The 13,173-nt window shown below is 43.7% G+C and overlaps 1 protein-coding gene across 2 annotated transcripts in view; it reads left to right on the forward strand.

Moving 5' to 3' along the window:
* The window catches only part of rabep1 (rabaptin, RAB GTPase binding effector protein 1), a 124,919-nt gene that overhangs the window by 65,809 nt on the left and 45,937 nt on the right, over positions 1–13,173 (forward strand). The window lies entirely within an intron of this gene.

Consider the following 13,173-nt stretch of genomic DNA (forward strand, 5'->3'; position numbering starts at 1 on the left):
ACAAATGTTCATATACAGTGTAACTGACCATCTTTTAGTACTGATTTCAGGTGGGATCTTAATATAAATTTGAGTCTGAATCATTATAATCTTTGTGCTGTTTCTTATGTTTATTATGTAACATGGAGTCTGTCATCTGCAGTTTGGTCCGAGTCGCTGGTTAATTTTCTTTTTCCTCTTCAGATCAATGTTTAAGCCTGTATTTTTATCTGTTCTAATTCGTTATTTTCTGCTTTTGTTACGCACAAATCATATTGCACCAAATCTTTATCCCTAATTTGATTTCTCTCCGATCACTTTGTGCAGAATATTTTTCAGTGCAATCAGGTTCTATCCAATCGCATTCCATCATGTAACTTCCCCGAGATACAGCACTGTGACAGTTCATCACACAGATCATAACAAACTCAAAAAAATAAAAATTCACACCAAATAAAACTTGGCTCCAATGACATTTCGCTGCCTTCCACAAATGGCCCCGTCTGCTCCACTGGACCTCTAACGTCCTGAACCCCAGAAACACCCAACCATCTCCCCTCCCAAACTTCATGATTCACACTCAACCAGCTGACCCCCCACTCCCCACTTTCGGAGGCCTGGTGTTGTGAACAGATGTGCGTGCAGAGGAGTGCCCCTCCTGTTCCAGCGAACCACCGCCATCGGGGACATTCGACTGTTTACGTGCTGCCCCTCAGCGACATCATCCGAAAACACAACGTCAGGTTCCACTTATACACTGATGACACCCAACTCTATTTCACCACCACTGCTCTCAACCCCTCCACTGCTTGTCTGACATTCAGTCCTGGATGAGTCAGAATTTCCTCCAATTAAATATTGGGACGACCAAAGCCATTGTCTTTGGCCTCTGCCACAAACTCTGTTCCCTAGCCACCGATTCCATCCCCCTCCCTGGCCACTGTCTGAAGCTGAACCAGTCTGTTCGCAACCTCGGCGTTCTATTTGACCCTGAACTGAACTTCCGACCCCATAATCCCCTCCGTCACAAAGACTGCCTTCTTCCGCCTCTAATATTGACCACCTCCCACCCTGCCTCAGTCCATCTGCTGCTGAAGCCCTCATCCATGTTTTTGTTACCTCCAGGCTAAACAGTTCCAATGCTGCCCTAGCTGGCCTCCCACCTTCACCCTCCATAAACTTTGCTGTCCATATCCTAACTCTCACCAAGTCCGTTCACCCATCACTCCCGTGCTCGCTGACCCACACTGGCTCCCAGTCCAGCAGTGCCTCGATTTCGAAACTTCTCATCCTCGTGTTCAAATCCCTCCATGGCCTTGCTTCTCCTTATCTCTGTAACCTCTTACAGCCCTACAACGCTCCGAGAACTCAGCTTTCCTCTAACTTAGGCCTCTTGTGCATCCCCCACTTCCTTCACCCCACCATTGCCTTCACCTGTCTAGGCCCTAAACTCTGGAATTCCCTCCCTAAAGCTCCGTCTCTCTACCTCTCTCCCTCTCCTCCTTTTAAGATGCTTCTCAAAATCTACCTCTTTGACCAAGCTTTTGGTCACCTATCCTATAATCTCTTCCTTTGGCTCGGTGCCAAATTTCGTCTGCTAATGCTCCTGTGAAGTACCTTGGGATGTTTTACTATGTTAAATGCGCTATAAAAATGCAAGTTGTTGTTGAGAAAATATTACAAGAACTAGAGAGAAACAGCTGGAGTGCTGTAATGGCCTCAGCACCCTTCGGTTGGTGGGGTGGGGGGGGAAGAGAATGACACTGTTTGAGTTGATAAAACGTTTGCGTGTCAGTAGTTACCAGTAATTTTACTTCTGATTGCTCCAAACAAGCAAAATCTTGTAAGTCTTTATCAGTAACAACAAAACAGGAAAAAAAACCTAACACTCAATTGTGCAAACAAAATATTTCACAATGCAAGGTTCTGTGTTTTTAAATCATTTGAAGGCTCCCATTCTGTGGTTATCTGCTTGCTGTGCAGTTAAAAAAAATAATGGTAAATATTTAATCACAAGTACTGTAAAATAACACCACTGGCCTGAATTAACAGCTCATAGTATATGCACCACAATTTATCCAATCCGCTCTACAATTTAGAATTGATCCAGTAGGACAATAAAAGTTAATTCGTTAATGTAACAGGAGTTACGTCAATGGAAAGTTTTAATGGGACCACTGTCTATTTTTAATCCTATTTATAGGAAGAAAACAAGTTGTATTTTTGTGGTGACAATTACTTTTCATTTGAATGTATCTAATATATTGGTCCAGAATTTGCTGGAACAAGTGCCATGAATTGGATTTTTTACCTTGCCCTTCAGATTGTATTATTTTTGCGCGAGTTGGGGATGTGCGAGTTGTTAATGGGACGTCTGGTCCAATGGTCTATCTCCTTAACCAATTAAATTTAAGGATCGAGAAAGAGGGAATGACAGAGAAGGAAATAGTGAATTAGAGTCAAATTAGATACAGAAAGAGAAATAATGAGAGGGAAAGAAAGATTGGATTAAGAGAAAGAAAAAAGGCCAAAAGGAAAAGTAAGAAATTTATAAAATCTCTAGGAACAATTTACTACCTGCTGGAGTGAGACTCCAGAGTTTCAATTGTTCCCTTTCTGGGCCTCCAAGGTTGAGCCTCATGTTGAGACCATAAATCACGTCATTAACAGGATCCTTGTGCTGTGAAATACCAGCCCTAAATGTCTGGGCCGAGATTCATTCGTATTTATGGCAAATCAAGCAATTTCTTGACCTGGAGAGTTTGACAGTGAGCTCTCAGTTTTGTGAGGGTAATGGCGGAGCACCGGAAATCGTCCAGCAATTCGTGGCGATTCGCAACTCATGGCCTATCTCTTCCTCACCACAAATTGCTGGGTTTTTTACGTGCTAATAATGGCGGGCACAGTTATTTTTCCAGCAGTTGCTGGGCCAATAAAAATCTAAGTGCTGCACACACCCTGTCAGCCGTTTCATTGTAAATTCCTTTGTCCACATTTAATGAAATGTAAACTTGTCATGGTGTAATCACATCAATGCCTTGAATGGCAGGAGGGTGTAATTACACTGTTACAAGTTTACATAGGCAGTTCCCTTAGAAATGTAGATATGGAAATTTATAAAGTAAATATAAAAGTAAGGACAGAATGTATGACGTAAAATGGAGACGGAATTATGTCTGTGCACCCTGGTCCAATTATCCTACACTATCTAATCTCTAAGACTACATTTGGTCTTGAGTCCACATGCGCAATACAGTGGAAAATTGACTAATTAATAGTATTGTGTGTACTGTGTACTTCCTGTTGCAATTCAGCTGTCAAATTTTGGCTCAAAGTGAAGCAGCAATGAATCACAATTGAAGAGAGAGGATATAAATCAAAAATCAATGTCCCCGATAGTACATTGTGTGTTACATTGAAATTCAGAAATATAACATTCAGATTTAAATGTTTATTCATACTCCGAGTTTGCCCTTTAGTGTTCCCTCGAAGCCCTGTGTCAGGTGCTAGGTGTGAAATTGGAATACTTGGTTGGAGCTTCTGTTATTAGGTTGGACATTTTCTGCAGATGCCTTGGTTTCTCTGGAGAAAATCTGTTATCACAAGTAGGAGAGTCAAGCACAGCCACAGCTGAAGGGAAAGGACTTGGGAGGAAACAATCCTGGGTATGTTCTTCAATTGGCAGGATGTGACTAGTGGTGTCCCCTAAAGATCTATACTGGGGCCTGAGCTTTTCGCTCTATTTATCAATGACTTAGATGAAGGAATAGAGAGCCGCCTACCCAAGTTTGCTGACGCCACTAAGTTAGGTGGCACAGTAAGTGTGCCCAAGAGGGCTTTGGATGCTCAGTTGTTGAGTATATTCAAGGCTGAGAGAGATTTTTGGACTCTTTGGGGATCAGGAGGCAAGGTTCAGTTGAGGTCGAAGATCAGCCATGATCTTATTGAACGGCAGAGCAGGCTCGAGGGGCCTTATAGCCTACTCCTGCTCCTATTTCTTATGTTCTTATGTGTAGATGAGAACAGAAAATTGCAAAGGGACATTGATAGATTAGAGTGGGTAAAACTGGCAGATGGAGTTCAAGTTTGAAAAGTGTGACTTTAACCTAAGAAAGATAGATGAGAGTATTTTCTAAATGATGAGAAGTTGGGAACTGTGGAGGAGCAGAAAGATTTAGGGGTCCATGAACAGAAATCACTTAGAAACTAGTGGACAGGTACAAAAAATAATTTAAAAAACTAATGGAATTTTAGCCTTCATCTCAAGGGGGTTGGAATACAAAAGAGTGGAAGTTATGTTACAGTTATATAAATCTCTGGTTAGACCACATCTGGAATACTGTGTTCAGTTCTGAGCACCGCACCTCAGGAAGCATATATTGGTCTTGGAGGGGGTGCAGTGCAAATTCACCAGAATGATACCAGGGCTAAATTATGAGGATAGGCTGCATAGATTAGGCTTTTATTCCCTTGAGTATAGAAGATTAATGGGTGATCTAGTTGAGGTGTTCAAGATTATTAAAAGATTTGATGTGGTAGATAGAGAGAAACTATTTCCTCTGGTGGGAGAGTCCAGAACAAGGGGGCATAACCTTAAAATTAGAGCTAGGCCGTTCAGGGGCGATGTCAGGAAGCACTTCTCACAAAAGGTAGTGGAAATCTGGAACTCTCTCCCCCAAAAAGCTGTTGAGGCTGGGGGTCAATTGAAAAATTGAGATTGATAGATTTTTGTATGGCATGGGTATTAAGGGATAGAACCATAGAAAAGATACACCACAGAAGGGGGCTATTCGGCCCATCGTGTCCGCACCGGCTCGAAGAACAACCAGGTGCCCATTCTAATCCTACCTTCCAGCACCCGGTCCGTAGCCCTGCAGCTTACAGCATTTTAGGTGCAGGTCCAGGTACTTTTTTTTAAAAAGAGTTGAGAGTCCCTGCCTCTATCACCAATTCGGGCAGCAAATTCCATACACCCACCACGCTCTGGGTAAAAAAGATTTTCCTAATCCTTTCGCCAATCAGCTTAAATCTATGTCCTCTAGTTCTTGAACTCTCCGCTATGGGAAATAGGTACTTCCTGACTAGGCCTCTCATAATTTTGTACACCTCAATCAAGTCTCTTCTCAGCCTCCTCTGCTCCAAGGAAAACAACCCCAGCCTATTGAATCCTCGTAGCTGCAATTTTCAAGCCCTGGCAAGATTCTTGTAGATAGAATCATAGAAAATAGGAGCAAGAGTAGGCCATTCGGCCCTTTGGGCCTGCTCCGCCATTCAAAATGATCATGGCTGATCGTCTAATTCAGTACCCTGTTCCTGCTTTTTCCCCATATCCCTTGATCCCTTTAGCATTGAGAAATACATCTCTATCCTTGAATATATTTAATGACTTGGCCTCCACTGCCTTCAGGGGTAGAGAATTCCACAGGTTCATCACCCTCTTCTCTGCACTCTCTCCAGAGCAATTACATCCTTCCTGTAATGTGGTGACCAAAACTGCGCACAATACTCCAGCTGTGGCCTTACCAGCATTTTATACAGTTCCATCATTACATCCCTGCTTTTGTATTCTATGCCTCGGCTAATAATGGAGAACATTCCATATGCCTTCTTCACAACCTTATCTACCTGTACTGCCACCTTCAGGGGCCTGTGCACATGCACTCCAAGGTCTCTTGCTTCCTCTACCCCTCTCAATATATTCCCGTTTACTGCGTATTCCCTTTTACTGTTTGCCCTCCCTAAGTGCATTACCTCCCACTTCTCCGGGTTGAACTCCATTTGCCACTTTTCCGCCCACTCCACCAACCCATTGATATCTTCTTGGAGTCTACAGCTATCCTCTTCACTATCAACTACACGGCCAATTTTTGTGTCGTCTGCAAATTTGCCAATCATGCCCCCTACATTCAAATCCAAATCATTAATATATACCACAAACAGCAAGGGACCCAACACTGAGCCCTGTGGCACACCACTGGAAACGGATTTCCATTCGCAAAGACATCCATCGACTTTTACCCTTTGTTTCCTGTTACTGAGCCAATTTTGGATCCAATTCGCCACATTTCCCTGTATCCCATGGGTTTTTACCTTTCTGACCAGTCTGCCATGTGGGACCTTGTCAAATGCCTTACTAAAATCCATGTAGACAACATCCACTGCACTACCCTCATCACCCTCCTTGTCACTTCCTCAAAGAATTTAATCAGATTTGTAAGGCATGACCTTCCCTGAACTGACTATCCCTGATTAAACCATGCCTTTCCAAGTGACAGTTTATCCTATCTTAGTATTGATTCTAATAGTTTGCCCACCACTGAGGTAAGACTGACTGGCTTATAATTGTACGGCCTTTCCCTCGTACCCTTTTTAAACAATGGTACTACTTTTGCAGTCTTCCAGTCCTCCGGTACCTCCCCTGTATCCAGTGAGGATTGGAAAATGATCCTCAGAGCATCCGCTATTTCCTCCCTGGCTTCCTTCAATAGCCTAGGAAACAATCCATCCGGCCCTGGTGACTTATCAACTTTCAAGGATTCCAGTTCCTCTAGTACTTCCTCTCTCGGTTTGTTTACCTTATCCAATATGGAGCAAAGGTGGCTAAATGGAGTTAAAATACAGATTGGCCATGTTGAGTGGGCAAGAAGGTAACAGATGGAGTATAATATTCGGAAATGTCAAATTATCCGCTTTGATAGGAAGAATAGAAAAGCAGAATATAGAATCATAGAATGGTTACAGCACACAAGGAGGCCATTCGGCCCGTCGAGCCCGTGTCGGCTCTTTGTGAGAGCAGTCCAGTTAGTCCCACTTCCCCGCCCTTTTCCTGTAGTCCTGCAAATTTTATCCCTTCGAGTACTTATTCAATTCCCTTTTGAAAGCCACGATTGAACCTGCCTCCACCACCCTTTCAGGCAGCGCCTTCCAAATCATAACCACTTGCTGTGTAAAAAGGTTTTTCCTCATGTCGCCTTTGGTTTTTTTGCCAATCACCTTAAATCTGTGCCCTCTAGTTCTTGACCCTTCCACCAATGGGAACAGTTTCTCTCTACCCTGTCTAGACCCCTCTTGATTTTGAATACCTCTATCAAATCTCCTCTCAACATTCTCTGTTCTAAGGAGAACAACCCCAGCTTCTCCAGTCTATCCATGTAACTGAAGTCCCTCATCCCTGGAATCATTCTAATAATTTTTTCCTGCACCCTCTCTAAGGCCTTCACATCTTTCCTAAAGTGCAGTGACCAGAACTGGACACATTACTCCAGTTGTGGTCGAACCAGTGTTTTATAAAGGTTCACCATAACCTCCTTGCTTTTGCACTCTGTGCCTCTATTTATAAAGCCCAGGATCCCGTATGCTTTTTTAACCACTTTCTCAACCTGCCCTGCCACCTTCAACGACTTGTGCACATATACCCCAGGTCTCTCTGTTCTTGTACCCTTTAGTTTATATTGCCTCTCCTCGTTTTTCCTACCAAAATGTAACACGTTGCACTTCTCTACATTAAATTTCATCTGCCATGTGTCCTCCCATGCCACCAGCCTGTCCATATCCTCTTGAAGTCTATCACTGTCCTCCTCACTGTTCACTACCCTTCCAAGTTTTGTGTCATCTGCAAATTTTGAAATTGTGCCCTGTGCACCCAAGTCCGGGTCATTAATGTATATCAAGAAAAGCAGTGGTCCTAGTACCGACCCCTGGGGAACACCACTGTACACCTCCCTCCAGTCCGAAAAACAACCGTTCACCACTACTGTTTCCTGTCACTTAGCTGATTTTGTATCCATGCTGCCTCTGCCCCTTTTATTCCATGGGCTTCAACTTTGCTGACAAGCCTATTATATTCAGCCAGATCAGCCATGATCTTATCAAATGGCGGAGCAGGCACGAGGGGCTGAATGGCCTACTCCTGTTCCGATGTGGCACTTTATCACACCTTTTGAAAATACATATACACCGCATCAACTGCATTGTCCTAATCAACCCTCTCTGTCACCTTATCAAAATATTCAATCAAGTTAGTTAAACATAATTTGTCATCAACAAATCCATGCTGGCTTTCTTTAGTTAATCTGCACTTGTCCAAGTGACTGTTAATTTTGTCCCAGATTATCGTTTCGAAAAGCTTCCCCACCACTGAAGTTAAACTGACTGGCCTGTAGTTGCTGGCTTTATCCTTACACCCTTTTTTGAACAAGGGTGCAACATTTGCAATTCTCCAGTCCTCTGGCACCACCCCAGAATCTAAGGATGATTGGAAGATTTTGGCCAGTACCTAACCCTAACCCTAACCCAATTTCCACCCTTACTTCCCTCAGCAACCTAGGATGCATCCCATCTGGACCTGGTGATTTTATCTACTTTAAGTACAGCTAGCCTTTCTAGTACCTCCTCTTTATCAATTTTAGCCCATCCAGTATCTCAACTATCTCTTCTTTTACTGTGACTTTGGCAGCATCTTCTTCCTTGGTAAAGACAGATGCAAAGTACTCATTTAGGACCTCAGCTGTCGAAACTTAACACTATACCAATGCACTCACACACTCAGACCAGTATCACAAAGGGAAAAGTTTTACTTTAATTGACTTGTATACAAGGGAAGATGTACTCTGAACAATGGTCAGAATAACCTCTTCACTGAACAAAGGAAACAGTTCACATTTATACAGTTTAATTAGTAATGTCCACCTGTCATAGAATATGGGCGTACATGTACATTCTTTATTGGTTCAGGTAGTTGGTCAATCAAGTAGTGAGCCTGCCCCCTCTGGACGTCCATAGCTCATTCCTATTTTGGCACGTAGGCCTGAGCACACTATCCTCCCTACATTCTTGAGCTGGTTATCAGTAGGACTGAAGTCAGTCTCAAGGCCACATGGCCTCTCAAGAAACTGTATTCTCATTATATTTTATAGTCAGCAATACCCTTATCTGCTAGGGGGGCCAGACGGTACTAAGCACCTGCACAGCCAACTTAATTATCAACATACCAAGGCTTAAACGTAATTACACAATTGTGTCTTTCTGTGTGTGTGTGCTGTAGCTACCCCATTATGTGTTAAATATCCATCATGCATTTCTACATTACTATGGTCAAGTAACTGTTCATGCATTTCTACACAGCCATGCCGTCTGCCTCCATGAGTAGGTCTCCTATTTGGTCCCCAATCAGCCCCACCCCTCCTCTTACTATCCGTTTACTATTTATATGCATATAGAAGACTTTTGTATTCCCTTTTATGTTAGCCGCCAGTCTATTCTCATACTCTCTCTTTGCCCCTCTTATTTCCTTTTTCACTTCTCTGAACTTTCTATATTTAGCCTGATTCTCACTTGTATTATCAACCTGACATCTGTCATACGCCCCCTTTTTTCTGCTTCATCTTACTCTCTATCTCTTTCGTCATCCAGGGAGCTCTGGCTTTGGTTGCCCTACCTTTCCCCCTCATGGGAATATACCTAGACTGTACCCGAACCGTCTACTCTTAATTGTTCGATTACAGTTTTGCCTGCCAATCTTTGATTCAAATTTACCTGTGCTAGATCCATTCTCAACCCACTGAAATTGGCCCTCCTCCAGTTAAGTATTTTTACTCTAGATTGCCCTTGTCCTTTTCCATAGCTAATCTATAGAAATATTATTTCCATAATTTTTTTTAAAAGGTGAGAGACTAAGAATGTTGGTAGTCAGAGGGATTTGGGTGTCCTTGTACACGAATCACAGAATGTTAACAGGCAGCTAGAGCAAGTAATTACAAAAGCAATGGTATGTTAGCCTTTATTGCGAGGGGGTTGGAGTACAAGAGTAAGGAGATCTTGCTGCAAATGTATAGGGCTCTGGTGAGACCACACCTGGAATACAGTGTACAGTTTTGGTCTCCTTACCTAAGGAAGGATATACTTGCCTTAGAGGGGGTGCAATGAAGGTTCACTAGATTGATTCCTGGGATGAGAGGGTTGTCCTATGAGGAGAGATTGAGTAGAATGGGCCTATATTCTTTGAGTTTAGAAGAATGAGAGATGATCTTATTGAAACGTATAAAATTCTTAGAGGGCTTGACAGGGTAGATGCAGGTGCTCTTTCTCCTGGCTGGAGAGTCTAGAACTAGAGGCCTTAGTCTCGAGATAAGGGATCAGCCATTTAGGACTGAGATGAGGAGGAATTTCTTCACTCAGAGGGTTGTGAATCTTTAGAATTCTCTACCCCAGAGGGCTGTGGATGCTCAGTCATTGAGTATATTCAAGACCGAGATTGATGGATATTTGGACACTAAGGGAATCAACGGATATGGGGATAGGATGGGAAAGTGGCGATGAGGTAGAAGATCAGCCATGATCTTATTGAATGGCAGAGCAGGCTCGAGGGGCTGTATGGTCTACGCCTGCTCCTATTTCTTATGATCTAATTGAATCGTGGCACAGGCTTGAGGGGCTGAATGGCCTCCTGCTGTTCCTATGTTTCTAGGTATGGTGGAGCAGGAGGTCCCAACTACTCGCCCCACATAATCATCTGCCCAACTGCTTTCGGCGATGCTTATTGTCAAGGGTAGATGTATCCCCTGAGCATGCTGCTATCGAAGGTGGGCTTAAAAATATAAACTGAGAAATTACCATTTATTTTACATTGGTTAATGAAATGGACTGAAGAATGTCATTGGAGCACATTAAGTGCTTGGCCACTGGTATCGTTAAGAGTAAGCTCTAGGCTATAAAAACAGAATATCTTGCTTCTGAGCTCCAGTGTAACTAGGTGTTGGCTCAGTGGTCCCTGCCAAAGGGTGCAAAGGTCACTCTTCAGTCGTGCTTTCTCATTCCCATCTGGCCTTTCCGGCACCTCTGAATCGCTCCCCTTCCAAAGACACGTTCACTGCCTCTTTGTCTTTATGGTGCATCTTGATTGTTAGCCAGAGCTTCTGCATTTCGCCTGTTTTCCTGTCCTCCGGCACTTGAGTTCTGTTTTCCCAGTCTGTACCTGTGCTTCATTCACAGACCGCTCCAGGCCCTGAGCTTGGTACCGTGTCGCTTTCCAATCCCTATCTCCCCTTCAGGGCTGCCTTTCTGCCCTTCTCCTATAACCCAGTTCCTCTCCAATGCCCCTACCACCCAGTAATTCCAACTCTTCTGGCATTTCCCTCCCATGCCCCTTACCCCTTCGCTGACTGCTTACAGACCATATTGCCCCTGTCTTTCTCAGTCTTTGTTTTCCTCTCTATACCTGTAGAGTCTATCCCTTTTTTCCCCATTGTTTCGATCTCTTTTCCTGTAAATCTCTTCTCCAGTGTCTTCTCTCTCTTCCGTATATCTCTAATGTCTCAGTTTGGGTCTCAAAGATGCTCTTTTACAGATATACCCAACTTATCTTTTCTTTCTGAACTCCTAGCATACACAAGGAAGGCATCATAAGTAGGGTTAGCGGTAGGGGTGGAGAGGGATCGTTGGAGAGGTGCTGCAACATGGCTGGTTTGAGAATTCAGACAGGACAGAAGATCAAGTCAGAAGGAACTGGAGGGCCATGAACTACAGTCAAGACAAAACTAGGGATTGAGTGTGGGAAGAAGTGGGTAAAGGGGTTTGTTGCTTGGAAGGGAGGGTGGGCTCAACCTGGAAGTAATTGTGAGGGATGGAGTTAATTGATAGGGTTGCGCTTTGGGCTTTGAGCATGGAGGCCTTGGCAGTGGCTGGGCTCTGGAACACATCAACTGAATAGAGGACTTGGGGGTGAGTTTGAAAATTGGGAGGACTCGGCAGGTCTAGCAAAATTCAGGGGCAATATGGTCTGTAAGCAGGGTGGTAGGGGCATTGGAGAGGAACTGTGTTATAGGAGAAGGGCAGAAAGGCAGCCCTGAAGGGGAGATAGGGATTGGAAAGCGACACGGTACCAAGCTCAGGGCCTGGAGCGGTCTGTGAATGAAGCACAGGTACAGACTGGGAAAACAGAACTCAAGTGCCGGAGGACAGGAAAACAGGCGAAATGCAGAAGCTCTGGCTAACAATCAAGATGCACCATAAAGACAAAGAGGCAGTGAACGTGTCTTTGGAAGGGGAGCGATTCAGAGGTGCCGGAAAGGCCAGATGGGAATGAGAAAGCACGACTGAAGAGTGACCTGTAGGCGGGTTGTGAACTGATCACAACCCTGATGAGGCCGGTCAAAGCCTCTTTCGGGTTTCGCGCCCGGCAGCCAGCCTGATTGACAGGCTGGCTGCCAACAGGAGCTACACATCCGAGGTGGGGGTGGAGAAAGAGAGAGAGAGACTTCATTGGAAGTTAGGATAGAGATGGGGGGAGGTGGAGATCAAAGATTAGAGTGGAGACATTGGCCATCGGGATCTGAGTGGGGTGGGGGATGGGGTCCAGGCAACATTGTTTTAAGGCATGTTTATTTAATTTTTTTCAATGAGAAATGTAATTTTATTTAATTTATTTAGTTTATTTTTGTCTGATCCAGCCCTTCCCATCTGGTTTCACCAAGCTTGAATCAGAAGCCATGGGAAAGCCGCCCAGGTAACGTTAAAATCTTTTTAACTATCCAATACACAAAAAAAAAACTACCTTAAGTACCTCCAATGAGGTACATTTGCTCCTTTAATTATCAGCCCGCTGGATTTAAGGGGGCGGGACTTCCTGGTGACTGCTGTACACGCACATAGATTTGCCTGAATTTCATTAAAAAATGTGCAGGTTCCAGCCGGGATGTCTGCCCGCTCCCAAAAACAGCGATTTTGAATGCCCCTCTGCCCCCAACCCACCAGTTTTTCCCTTTTAAAATCATGCCCTAAGTTTTGAGCATTCCTATTTGCACCAGGAAGTTTACACAGTTAGTTTTAAGCAGTAAGGTGTGTATACTTACTTATCACCATACCTTTTGTCCCAACGGTAGGTTATACTATGATGCCTTGGCTGCACAGTGCCACAGCAGGCAACACCTGTGAACAGGAACACTTGTGATTGTGGTTTCTTTGGTAGAAGTCAGAGATTGTTCTTGGACAATTGATTGCTGATTATTACTGTTGAAAATTCAGTTAAAAATGTTACTTCTGAACCATATCTTGGGGGCTTAATTTTTTTTAATATATATATACATATATATAAACTCAGAAACTGTATCAATTAACTTTTGAGCATTTTACGGGGTGATTTATGTTTATGAAAACATAGGTTTACTAAATATGGTATACGTTGGCAAATTCACTAAT

This window comes from Heptranchias perlo, chromosome 28, assembly GCF_035084215.1.
Source record: "Heptranchias perlo isolate sHepPer1 chromosome 28, sHepPer1.hap1, whole genome shotgun sequence".
Lineage (NCBI taxonomy): Eukaryota > Metazoa > Chordata > Chondrichthyes > Hexanchiformes > Hexanchidae > Heptranchias > Heptranchias perlo.